Consider the following 13,716-nt stretch of genomic DNA (forward strand, 5'->3'; position numbering starts at 1 on the left):
AGAGCTGCTCATTCCATCTGGGATGTCCCTAGCTTCCTGCACATTCCCAGCCTTGAAGATTCTGCTCCCCCACCACCTCCTCCAGGCAGACCCCCGCCTTAGGTTCCCCTAGTTCCTGCAATTCCCATCTGACCCCTGCACACATCTGTGTCTTCACCTGCAGGAGTGTAAGGAAGGGCTTCCTAAAGAAAGACAGTGGGCACATCAGCAGAGGGCCACAGGCAGATGACCTGTGGGGAAGTATTTGTTGAATGAGTGGTATTTTGTCTTGGAAAATTGAAGCCAAAAATGCATTACAGCAGCTCAAAGCCTAGTGAGTCGGAGATTCAAGGCTTGGTTGTCCCCTCAATTGGCACAAACTGCTTATCAGCTAAGAAACTTCTTAGAAAGGTGGTGGGATCTTTCTGACCCTTCTGCCAAAGCTGGGACCTCCTCACTAGACAGAGGGGTGATGGGACAGGAAGGGCTCTGGCTCAGAGGCTTGGTGTGGAGTATACTTTAAAATATCTTGGGAGTGTCTTGGGGAAGCCAGAGCCTGGAGCATGGAACCTCCCTAGGTGAAGGCCTCCATATGTGTATTTCCCCAGAGTTTGCTGAGAGGAAAGGGTTGTTGGGGGAGAGGGACAGGGAAAGGAGTTGTCTGCCTACTTAGTGAACTGAGAGATAGGATAGTAGACCCATGAAGCCTGAAGGCCATTCCTCCAGGCAAAGCTGGGCTGCTGAGGCCTCTGAGTAGATGGCAGGATATAAATATTTAGGCCCCTTGAACTGTTCTTGCTCCCCTCTGGGAAGGACTCAAAACTTCACAGAAGCTATGATTGATACCATGCACCTGACAGCACTGGAGAAGCAGCACTGGGGGACCTGGCCAAGCAGGGGGTCTTGGGGAGGAGGGAGGCGGTCTTACACACACACACATACTGTTCATCCTGCATGCAGCCCCATGCAGGGTTGGGGAGACAGAGGGATGCAGGTCAGCAGGTTCCTAAGGTGTCCAGCTAGGGTGCTGGTGGGCCATAGAGGAGTGGGGCAAAAATGGGAGGGAAGAAGAGTCAGGAGCTGAGGTGAGGTGAAAGTGGGGGAGGGGCAGAGGAGAATGAAAACCCAGCCTGTTGGTGGTTTCTCTTTTTTTTAAGAGCCACAAGCTGAGATAAAAAGTGATATTTTTACAGCAACTGAAATAGAAAACCACTGGGCACTCAGTGGGAGGTGAGCAGCACACAGGGCCCCTTTATGCAGCCTGTGCCCACAGCAAACACGTTGCTGTCTGCCACACCGTGGGGTGTGGGGGACGGTGTGGCGGTGATCTTCCCATCTGAGGTCAAGAAAGAAGTGAAGAGATGAGCCACAGCCCTCAGCACTGGGAGAGGAGCAGGCAGAATGAAGAATCACCCTAGTCCAGCATCCTTCTGTACTCAGTACTCTCCCACTCAACCAGGTCATCTGTTGAGCTTCTACTGTTATTGGTCCTGGCCGGGTGGCTCTGGCACAACAGGAGCCACACTCAGGTCCCCCAGAGCAGTGGTCTCCAAATGTGCCCCACCCCAGCAGCATCAGCATTACCTGGGAGCATCCTAGGTATGCAAATTCGCAGGCCCTGACCTGGACTTACTGAACCAGACACTCTGAAGTGGAGCCCTCAGGAGTTTAACAAACTCTCTAGGTGATTCTGATACACACCAAGTTTTAGACTTACTATGCTGCATTACCTCAGTTTCCGCATCTGTACTCTGGGGGAAGTAATATCTCAATGTCTCACAAGGCTGAGTCCAATGTTAGTTAACACATGTGGGTGTGTCCCCTGTGCCAGGCATCCTTCTAATCCCTTAACAGATACTAACTCATTTAATTTCACAGCAACCGTATGAGACAGAATAAATATCCTCATTTCGTAGAAGTGAAAACAGAAGCTCAGAGAGGTAAAGTAAGTTGGCCAGGGTCACACAGCTAATAAGTACCAGAGTTCTAGAATTCAAGCTCTTTACAAATAACCAATGGAAAGCTCCCAGCAGTGGTTCTGGCTCCCAAAATGTGTTTTGGGCATGGCTGAGAATGGGGTGACGGCAATTAGTATTACCTCACCTGAACTTGCAGTGATGATCTGCCTGTTGTAAATGTGAAATCTGCTGCCTTGTCAAGATTGAGGAGTGAGTCAGCTTCGAAGGCAGCCTCACTGTTTGAAACCCCAGGGCAGCCATTGGCCCCCGCCATTCACCAAGCTTTGAGACCACATATGCCATTCTGGTCTTCTGAAAACATCTCAGCTTGTTATAAGGTTATGGGCTCTGACGGAGGTGGGCTGGAACCCAGTTTGGGCACTTGGAGGCTGTGTAACCTTAGGCAAGTTGTCCCATCTCTCTGAGCCTCCATCTCATCTGTAATGCAACTGGTGACTGTCCTTAACTTTGCAGGGTTCCTGAGAGGGTGGGAGAAAATGACATTTGTGGCCAGTTCAGACTGTGCACAGCTGGCTTTCAACAAGCAGCTTGCCCCTCTCTCTTTACCCTTCCCACTTCAACCTCATTAGATATAGCAACAGCTCAGGAACCAGAAAAGGTCTGAGACAAGAATACGTTCCAAATGAACAAAATGCGTTTGTCCTGCAGCCTCTCTATCCTTTTCCAGATCTTAAAATAGCCACCTGACTGGGGTTTTGTGGGTTAAACATGGCACCTGCTGTGTCTAATCCAAGTCAAGAAGGAGAGAGGAGAGTCCTCTCGGTACCATCCCCACTGGCCAGACCTCCTCAGTCAGCTGGAGCATTTGAGCCAGGCCTGCCACAGCGCCAGGTTCAGCTGGACATCTGAAGCTCGTTAGCTGGTTAGCTGCCTGCTCCCAGGGGGCTGACCCCCCGCCCCACCCCCTTGGTGAGAATTACCCAGACAGAGCAGCAGAGCAACAAAGACCAGGTGAGGCGTGGCCGCGAGGTGGGAGGGGGAAGCATAGTCTAACCACAGCCTCTGGGGACCTCCGGAGAACAGAGGAAGATGGAGAATAGCCACTGATTCACTGGCTGTGAGAAGACATGGGGAGGGCTTCCTTTTTGGGCCTCAGTTTCCCTAGGTGTGGATCACTGGAGAGGGGCACACAATGTACACAGTGAGGGCCTTCCAGCTCTCGAAGCCCCACCTAGAGTTTCTGGCCTCCAAGGCCTACACTAGTGCTGGCAGAGGTGACAGATGAGTGGCGGGAGAGGTGGGGAGCTATGGTCCCTTCCTCAGGCCTGGAGATCAGAGGGAAGCCTTGAGGGGAACACCAGAAAGGGACACCATAGCTCAGAAAAGGCAGCTTGGTGCTTCCTTAGTGCCCCTAAGCGGCAGAGACGGATGCGCTGGTCAGAGGGGAGAGAGAGGGTGTGAGCAGAGTCTGCCTTCCAGAGACAGGCCCAATGGGTTGGATGAGCCAGGATCAAGTCGCTGCTCCCTCTCTGGACTCAAGGCTCCACCCTGCTGTCCTGATAGCTGCAGCTCACTCTCATTGAGCAGGTTTCAATGCCCACTTATGTTATGCAGGCACTCTTCTAAGCACCACACACATATTAAAATCATTTAACCCTTTCTCAAAGTGGCAGGTCTCACCCTGGAGGCCGACCCTTACCTGGCAGGTCTTGACAGTGACCTTTATCCAGAGAGAGAGAGAGGTCAGACTGATTAGCCTTAACCTTGTCACTCAAGATGATTCCTCCCCCTCAACTCATCTGATACCACTTGTCCTCTCCACAGTCTCTTTCCCCCTGGGAGCCAGGTCTCTGGGAAGCTGTTGCCTGGTGGGCCTGGAATCTGAACAAAGGGGTGAGAAGGGCTAGTGGAGAAGTGATTCACACAGACCTTGGTGAAGCCTGAAGAACCATCTCCACCCCCTGCAGGGAGGTCCTCTGTGGGGACTGGGATAAACACATCTCTCAGCATCCTGATGTTTCAGACAGCACTGGATACGCACATGGCCACATTGGGCTTCTCTGAATGTTGGCTTTTCTCTGGATGCCTCACTCTTTGGTTGCTGCATTCTTTCCTTAGGTTTATGTCTCATGAATATGCTGAAGAGGACTCAGTGCTCATGGCTCAAGTGGCTAAGGCGCCAAACACACCTAAGGTGGCGGGTTCAAATCTAGCCCGGGCCCACCAAACAACAATGATGGCTGCAACCCAAACATAGCCAGGCGTTTTGGTGGGCGCCTGTGGTCCCAGCTACTTGGGAGGCGGAGGCAGGAGACTCACTTGAGCCCAGGAATGGGAGGTTTCTGTGAGTGGTGATGCCACAGCACTCTACCCAGGGGGACAGCTTGAGGCTCTGTCTCAAAAAAAAAAAAAATAAATAAAATTGGATGTCTCTTGAGCCAGGAAGCTTTTGATTCATTTACCTCTCACAGGGGAACCTTATTACTGGCCTTTCTAAGAAAGGCCCAAAGAGGGGTGAGGACCTACCCAAGTTCACACAGTCTGTCAGGGCTGAGACAACGCTGGAGTCCTAGACTGTTCCTAATTAAAGAGTTTATCACTTTTAACTTAATTATATAACTGTAGAGAAACGAGAACATACAGATAAGCAAAATAAATAAATACACCTTCGGTTTTCCAGAGAAACCTTCACTGCCTTTCTTCATCTCTTCTCTCCTCCCACTCCCCACAAACCTTCCACCCCAACCCCAGCCATAATCAATATCTCACCTGCTTTTGCCAACAGCTGCTCCCTAAGGAGTAAGCCTTGACAGCAGATCCTGGAAGACAGCCTTAGACCGGATTCTGGGAAGGCCTGGCGTCTCTTTGGAACAGCAGAGCTTCCGCCTGAATGGAACTGTTTAAGTGCAGGATATTGCAAGAAATACTCCCAGCCAGAAATCTAGAGACGGCATCCAGCACTGCCTGGTCTGTGGATTGGCTGTGTGACCTTGGGTCAGTCCCTGCCCCTCTCTGAACCTTGGTTTCTTCAAGTGTAAAATGAAGATAGACTTAATCAAGTGGTTCCCCCATAGGCAATCTCAGACTGTCACCTTCTCTTGGGCAAGAACTCTGCCTTCCCTTCTTAAGTAGAACATAGAATTCAGAACCAGAGGACAGGGATCAAGACCAAAGCCATCACTCCCTAACTGTGTGAGTGACCAAGGGCAGGTTACCATACCGCTCTGAGCCTCTGCTTCCCCATGGGACAACACAGTTCAGAGCACTCTCCTGTGGCCTACTATAGATCTCATGAGAGGTGGATGGCAAAGACCTTTGGACAACAATGTATGGTGCTCTCCTGGGCTATCAGCCAGAGTGTGCCTGGCTCCAACCTGGCTCTGGCATCTGAGCCTGGGTTGTCAACAGAGCCACTACCCACATCACTTACATAGCTCTGGAAAGAGGAGTGTGGACCCTGGGTCCAGCCCACTGTATGAAGTGTCAGTAACGTTGCCCAGAGGGCCGTGGGGCCCATGACATCATGGATAGCAGTTTCCATGTTGAAGCTCACAGATCTAAGACCATTTAAAAAAGTAGCACTGACTTTTTTCTCTCTTTTTCCATTTTGGCTGGCATGGAATGTGAAAGCTGCTAAATTACTGCAGGAAGTGGTAAAGGCTGGGTTCAGAAACTCTGATTTCTGGGATCCTAAAAACAATGGAAGACCCTGGAAATCTGGACCTGCTACCTGATGTCCACCTTGTCCCCCCACCAGGCTCCCCTGACAGGACCAAGGTTAGGGGGGACAAAGACCTGTGTCTAGTTCCCAGATGACCACTCTAGACCTCAGTTTGCCATCAGCAGACCGGGCATAACAGCCCTTCCCCTGATTATTGCGGATAAGAATCAAATGTAGTAATAGTCATTGAGTGGTTCATTCAACCAATATTTACGAGACACCTTCTATATGATAGGCATTGTTCTAAGAGCTGGAGGACAGCAGTGGGTAAAGCAGAAAAATCCCAGCAGCGTGGAGCTGACATTGTGGTGAGGGAAGGCAGACAATCACCAGATGAAGAAGGGATGGACACAGGACATCAGCTAGGTGACGGCCAGTCCTTGGAGGAAAACTCCACCAGGAGCGGGCATGGAGAGTGCCAGTGGGCTGGGGCAGGGTCTGACTGCAGTTTTAAATAAGGTATTGAGGGCAGGTCTCATAAGAAGGGGGTCTTTGAGAGGACACTGAAGGAGGTGAGGTGGTGGCCGTGGTGTCATTTGGGGGAAGGGCCATTTCAGCTATGAAAGGACCTTGGCTACTAAAGATTCAGGGAACACCAGTGTCTCTCCTACACCTCACAACTCCCAACTCTGAGCACGGGCAGACCTGGATGGTTCAGGGAACAACTATACATGGTACCGTCACATCTTACCTGGGAGACTCCAGTCAGCAGGCCTTTGCCAAACACCTGTCTCAGGTCAAGCACCAGAGCACAATTGAGGGTGGACAGAGCTCAGACCTGCCACTGGACTGCAGCAGGCTAGGTATCAGGAGACCTGGGCCCTGGGCCTGGCTTCACAGCTGGCTGGCAGTGGGATGTCAAATCAGGCATTGGCCCTCTCAGAGCCTCGCTTTCCCTGTCTTTAAACTAGGATGATTGATGTTTGCCAGGGGCTGACAGGAGAGGAAGGGGGACATGACTGTTATTGGGTATGGGTTTCTTTATGGGGTGATGAAAATGTCCTGGAATTAATATAATGGTTGTACAACTTTGCGAATATAATAAAGTGAATTATACACATAACACCCCCCCCCTTTTTTTAAAGTGGTTAGTTGGGCAAGATGACCTCTAAAGAGAAGAACACTAATATTTTTGGGTGCCTCTACTAGCCTGGGGCCTGGACTCAGCGCTTACGTGGTACCTCATGATCTCTAAGTGTCTTTCCAGTTCTGACTCTCCGTGAGCCACCACGGTGATATTCAGCATTGCCATCCCTCAGCATTAATCCAGCCCGAGCCCCTGAGTCAGGCCCCACTGAGGCGAGAGCACCTCCACTCAGGGGCTCAGAGTCTGTGGAAGAAATCACAAGTACACATTGCACCCAGGAGGTTATTTGTTTTTGTTAGGACTCGCTCCTGCCTTTCTTTTCCTTGTATAGGGAACAAACCAAAACACAAGCGTGGGCACACAACTCGGTGGCAGGACAGGGGACCTCAGGAGAGTTGATTTATTCATCTAAGTCCTAGGGCCTTGGGGCTGGGCAAGCAGGATGCCCCAGTGCACAGGTCAGACCCAGCCTGCCCTTAAGGAGGGAGATGGATTTTGAAACCAATTAAGCATTTATTTCATTATTGTGACTGTGATTGATGCCATGAAGTTCGAAAAGCTCACAGTGTCTTAACTTGCGAGGCCTCACTGAAGCTGAGTTTTGAGTGTGTGTAGAACAATGAGGGGTATGGAGCGGGGTTGGTGGTGAGGCAGGGTGTATTCCAGACAATACGGAAGCCCTAAGAGGCTGCTAAGGAAGGCCAGCGAGGATGGCGGGCAGAGGGCAGGGCCAGAGTTTGGGGCCCCCTGCATACCTGTATATGCCTACTGTCCCCACACTCTTAAGTGTCCTAGTTTAAACAATAAACTATACAGCCACCCTACCTACAGGCCATGTGAAGGGGTTCATCCTAAGAACAACCAGCATTCCACGAAGGCCTGGTCATCACTCCCTCTGCTGCGGCCCCAGGCCTGCTGCTCTGCTCGTATAGCAAGAAGGACCTGCCAACCCGAGCGGCAGCAGCAGTTATGTGAGCCGGATGATGGCCTTGCTTGGCAGCCACTGGCCGTCTGGCCCTGCTGTCCTCTTCCCAGGTAGACCCTGCTCCCCTCATGCCAGTTTCCCCCTCGCCAGTATCTTGAGGTGAGAGCTTTTCCACCACATCTCATGTATCTTGGCTCCAGGTTGGATAAGCCAGTTTCCAGCCATCTCCACCCTCGGCTAGTCCCTGAGGACCTGCCCCAGGCCTCAGCTGGACCAGGGCCTCGCCCTCTTTTCACTTTTGTTTTTCATTTGTGCCTCTCTTTATTTTCCTCTCTGTGTGACTCTCTCCCTCTGCTGGGTCTCCCTCTCTTGCCCTTTGTCTCTCTCTAGGCTAACTTGGCATTATGGGAAGAGCAATGTTTTAGGACAGATGGGACAGGGTTCCAATCCTAGCTCTGTCAACTGCTACCTTCTGACCCAGGTTGCTGTCCAGTGAAATGAGATGAGGTGAAGGCCACAGGGCCTCTGGCAACTAGTAGGCGCTCAACAAGTGGGCACGTTGTGAAGGCTCTTTCCTTTTTCATTTTCCTTTCCCTGACTTTCTGCGTGTCTTGCTCACATCCACACAAAACAAGACACAAAAGCCCCCTGCTTGACCCCACCCTCCATACTCTCTAGGCACAGCCTCCCAGCCCCAGACTTGAGCAGAGCCAACAATGTCACATGCAGCCTGCTCATGGCTAGCCCTTGGTGGAAGGCGTGCCTGGAGGTCATGGCTGGCCTCTCTACCATGGGGCTCCCCAGGGGGATGTGGGAGTTGTTTTCTGAGCTGTGACTCAGGCACCAGATCTCTGTGGCTTTTTTTTAAATTTCAATTTTAATTTTGTTTTACCAACTAAAGGCCAAGAGAGACAGCCTCTCTGCACCATTTCTTGGCCTATAGGCTCCTTACCATGCTCCCACATCACATTCCCTGCACTGTCCCACCTTCCAGCCATTGCTGGTGCCCTTGGTCCCACCTAGAATACTGTTCTGCTTCCTCCTCTCACTTTGGGCCTCACACGAGTTCTGGGGTTTAGATATGACAGAAGAGGACATAGAGGCCCATGGACAGTCTGATGCTGGTGTTTTTAATGAGAATGTGTTCAGTGTGACATATTGTATCATTTCTTAAAATACAAAATGAAATGGATTACCTGGAGCTTCAGCGGATCTGGGATGGAAACATGGGTCTACAGGACTTCACATTTCTCATTCATCCTTTTCCCTCTGCCACACCACCTCTCCATGGTTGGACTCTACTGCAACTTACTTCCTGGATGTCACCTAACAGGTAATTATGTAAATAAACCCATACATTTATGGTCAATTAATTTTTGATAAGAGTACCAGGACAATTCAATGGAGAAAAATAGTCCTTTTAACAAATGATGTTAGGACAACTGGATTTCTACAAGCAAAAGAATAAGTTGAATCTCTATCTCGTACTATACAAAAATTATCTCCAAATGGATCAAAAACCTGAATGGAAGAGCTAAAAGAGAAAACTCTTTTTTTTTTTTATTAAATCATAGCTGTGTACATTAATACTATCATGGGGTACAGAGTGCTGCTTCTATATACAATTTGAAATACTTTCATCCAACTGGTTAACATAGCCTTCATGTCATTTTCTTAGTTATTGTGTTAAGACATTTATATTCTACATTTAGAGAGATTCACATGTACCCTTATAGGATGAACCATAGGCATGATCCCGCCAATCACCCTCCCTCCACCCACCTTTCCCCTCCCCTCCCCTCCCTCTCCCCTTTCACCATATTCTCGGGCTAAAATTGGGTTATAGTTTTCCTATGAAAGCTGTAAATTAGTTTCATAGTAGGGCTGAGTACATGAATACTTTTTTTTCCATTCTTGAGATACTTTGCTGAGAAGAATATGAGAAAACTCTTAGAAGAAAACATAGATGTAAATCTTCATGACCTTGAAGTACACAATGTTTATTTTTACATCATGCCCAAAGCAGAAACAAACCAAATTTTAAAAGAGAGAAATTGAACTTTATCAAAATTAAAAACTTTTTGCTCGACATTATCGAGAAAATGAAAAGATAGAGCTCAGATCATAAAGTATCTAGTAAGGCTCGAGGATCCTACCATACAAAATACTTAAAATTCAGTAAGGAAAGGACAAAAGACCCAATTTGTAAAGTGGGTACAATATTTAGATAGACATTTCTTCAAATATAAACAAAAATGGCCAATCAGCACACGAAAAGTTCCTCCACATCATTGGGGAAATGCAAATCAAAACCATGCTTACCAAGATGGCTATAATAAAAAGGCTGAAAATAGCAAATGTTGTCAAGAACATGGAAAAACCGGAACCCTTATGCATTGCTGATAATATAAAAGTGGTACAGCCACTCTGGAAAACAGTTTGGTAGTTCCCCCAAAAGATATATAGAGTTACCATATGATCCAGAAATTCCATTCCTAGGTATACGCACGAAAGAACTGAAAGCATATATTTCATAAAAACACTTGCATGTGAGTGTTCGTGGCAACATTATTTATAATAGCAAAAAGCGGAAATAGCCCAAATGGCCATCAAGTGATGGATGGATAGATAAACAAAAATGTGGTATCTGTACAGTGGAATATTATCCAGCCATAAGAAGAAATGGAGAAATATTGATACATGCTACAACATGGATGAACCTGAAAATGAATTTAAATTGACCAGACTAGGAAAATCCACAGAGAGATTTGCAGTTTCTAGGGGCTGGTGGGTGAAATAGGGACTGACTGCTAAAGGATATGGAATTTCTTTTTGGAGTGATGGATGAAAACGTTCTGCAATTGGAAAGTGATGGCACTTGCACAACTTTGTAAATATATGAAAAACCACTGAACTAGTTTAAAAGGGTGACGGTGTGGGATGTGTGTGTGTGAATTATCTCGCTCTCTCTCTTTTTAAAGGTAGTTTTGTAAATTTGGAGGGGATCTTGCAGAACATTAAGCCAATCCCCTCACCCCAACACCTTCATGTTAAAGATGGAGAAATTAAGGCCTAGAGAGGGAAAGGATCACACAGCATGTTTAAGGAGCAGGGACCAGAACCCAGAACTATTGTCACCTACTTTCTCTCCTGCCTGTACTGTTAGTTCTTGGAGAACAGAATCTTTATTAATCCCTCACCTCTTGTGACAATCACACAGCGCATTGCAGAGGCAGTAGGAAGATTTCTCCAATTGCGAGAGGAAAGGGAGACCCAATTCCAGTGAGCCTAGAGAAATATGGCTTCACTGGCCCCATAACTGGGAAAAGTAAGGGTGTTTTCAGGGCCTCAAATGACCTCCTCACCCAGTCTGTTCCTTCTCTTCCTTCATTCTTCTTGTCTTCCTCACATGGCAGGGAACATTGAGCTGGAAGCTCTGGGGATCAATCAGACCTTTAGAGCTTGTATTTCAAGATGGAGCTAACTGCTTTCTCCCAGAACCCAATTATGCAATCCCAAGGAAATGGCTCTGTTTGGTCTAGTTGGGTCACACTACCTGGGCCAATTATGTGGCTAGGAAGATGAAATTCTCTACTAAGGGATCAGTCTCTGTGACTAGTAGTGCCTTCAGAAACTCAGTGGGGGGATGGGATGGAAGGATGCTTTCAGATATGGGTAAAAAAGGGCCAAAAACTCAGCTGCCCCCTCCCGTAGGGACAACACAGGCCACTATGAATGACCTACTACCCAGGGACGAAGACAGTCACAGTGTTTGGATGCAGAGACCTGGGGTCCAAAACCAAGCTTTTTAACTTCTTGGTTGTGTGTGTATAGGCAAGCACAATAACCCCATCCCTGCAATTTTTTGGACTGCAAATTAAAAACAACTCCTAGCCCACAGAGTTGTAAATATCTGAGATAAGGATTTCAGAGCCTAGCACATGGTAGGACCCATGCCAAGCATGGTTATTATTGTTGTTACTGATGCTTTAGGTAGGTTGATGTGTAAGCCTTAAGTCTGAAGCTGGGGATTCTGAGAAAATGCTTCAGACAGTAAGGGCTTCCCAAAGCCCAGATCCCTACACCAGGATTGAGAGAAATGGTAGTGAGAAGGACCACTTCTCCTGAGTAAGAATTATTTAAGATGTCACATCTGTGGGAATGAGAGGGAAATTGACCTCTGAGAGTTCTGGACTCAGGGTCAGCGTGGTGCTGCCCCACCTGCTAGGTGACCTTGACCTAGTGAACTGCTCTTTCTAAGCTTGGTGATCCTTGAGCCAATGAGAGCTGCTCTGGGTGACTGCCCAGGGCTCTAGCTCAGGTAAGGCTGTTATGAATTCAAGCATTACCTCCCAGGGTGGCTACACTCCCTATTGTGTAAAGGGGTCAAGCAGCCCTTCCTGCAGAGTTGGCAAGGCCCTGTGCTAGGTAGGCATGAGGACCCATAGATGACTCTGACCCAGCTCTATCCTCTAGGTGCCCACAGCCTAGCTGGACAAATAGACACAGCCACCTAAACAAGGATAGCTCAGGCACTGACTCCCTGTGTAACCTTGGCCAAGTCACCCTAGCCATCTTTTGCCCCATCTGTGAGGGAAGGGGCAAAAGAGCTTGTCACTAGGCCCACAGCTCCAATGAGGTGGAGAGGTGGCCCCTCCCCCCACCTCCACCTCAGAGTCTAGTGACATCATCCCCAACCCTCTCCTGTTTCCCCAGCAACTGGGGTGCTGGCCAAGGCTCCCCAGGGGCCCAGACCGTCTGGATTTCCTTGCATATAACTATACCTCGTCCACATTTTCACAATTAAATTGTCAGTGTGGGTTAACTATTGTCTGCTGACAGCTGTCAACCTCTCTCTGGCTCCCCTCAGTCTTTACCTGGAGGGGGATGGTGAGAATGTCTCGCCTGTCCCTCAGTGCCATGGACAGAGGTCAGGATAGGAATGGAGGCAGGAGGCCTAGGTGATAGCCCAGCTCTGCCACACACTTTCTGTGTAGTCCTGGGCAAGTCACTTTCCTTCTTTGGCCTAGGTCTCCCCATCTCTCGAGTTAACCATCTCTGCCCAGCCTCTGTCTTTCCCAAGGCAGCTGTAAGACTCAAAGGAACCGGTAACTATAGCAGGGCTTAGAAAAGGGTAAAGCTCATCTCAAGTTCTGGGATGCTTATTAAAATGAATAAACAGACCTTGAGAGGAACTTGACTGCATCCTCACCAGCGTTTACCCTGCATTCATTCCTCTGGCTGCAGATCCGGTCTAGGTCTTCTCCTATATCCTCCCTCACAGTCTGTTCCTAGATCAAAAGAGACAGAAAAGGTGCTGGTGATCTTCCTAACAGGGCCTGCCCCTGAAGACGCAGCATAGAGGTGCTGGGCCAGAGGAAAGCGCCCTGCTTCCCACGGCAGGTGTGCCCATGACTCAGCTACCAACTCAGTGGGCAGGTTCGCATGGGCCCAGGCTACTCCTGCTGCTACCCTAATTTCCCCTTCTCAGACTGCAGGACTTTCTCTTACCTTGTCTCTGATCAGCTCTAAGACCTGCCCCAGACTTGACTCTCACACCTGACCGTGCCCCCCCCCCTTCCAGACCTCCTCCATGTCTCTCTTGAGCAAAGCCCAAGCTCCCTTGTCCAGCCTTTGAGGCCCTCAGAGGCATTGGCCTGTATTCCTCTCCCAGCGTTTTCCCTCTTGCTGCTTTTTTTGCTGGTGGCACTGAAACCACACTTCTCCCCCTTGCCTTTGCTCACTCCGTCCCTCTGCCCTCCCCCATCCCCAGCCACCTGACAATTCCTCTCCCACCTGCACATTATTTATATAGACACGAATGCTAAGTACAGATGAGCTCTCCATCTGGAACTGTTTATGTACCTGGCAGAAAAGGAACTAACCTTTATCAAGGAACCATTACTCGCTGAGCATTTTACATACATCATCTCCTCTTTAAGCCCCACAGCAACGCCAGGCAGTAAATTTCACTCCTCCTATTTTCCAGTTGAGAAAACTGAGGCTCAGAGGTGGGGAGTGTCCTTTCCATACAGAGTTTGGGTTAGAGTTGAAACTCCAAACTGTGTGATCCCAGAGCCCAGTC

This window comes from Otolemur garnettii, unplaced genomic scaffold, assembly GCF_000181295.1.
Source record: "Otolemur garnettii isolate 467f Iridium unplaced genomic scaffold, OtoGar3 scaffold00001, whole genome shotgun sequence".
Taxonomy (NCBI): Eukaryota; Metazoa; Chordata; class Mammalia; order Primates; family Galagidae; genus Otolemur; species Otolemur garnettii.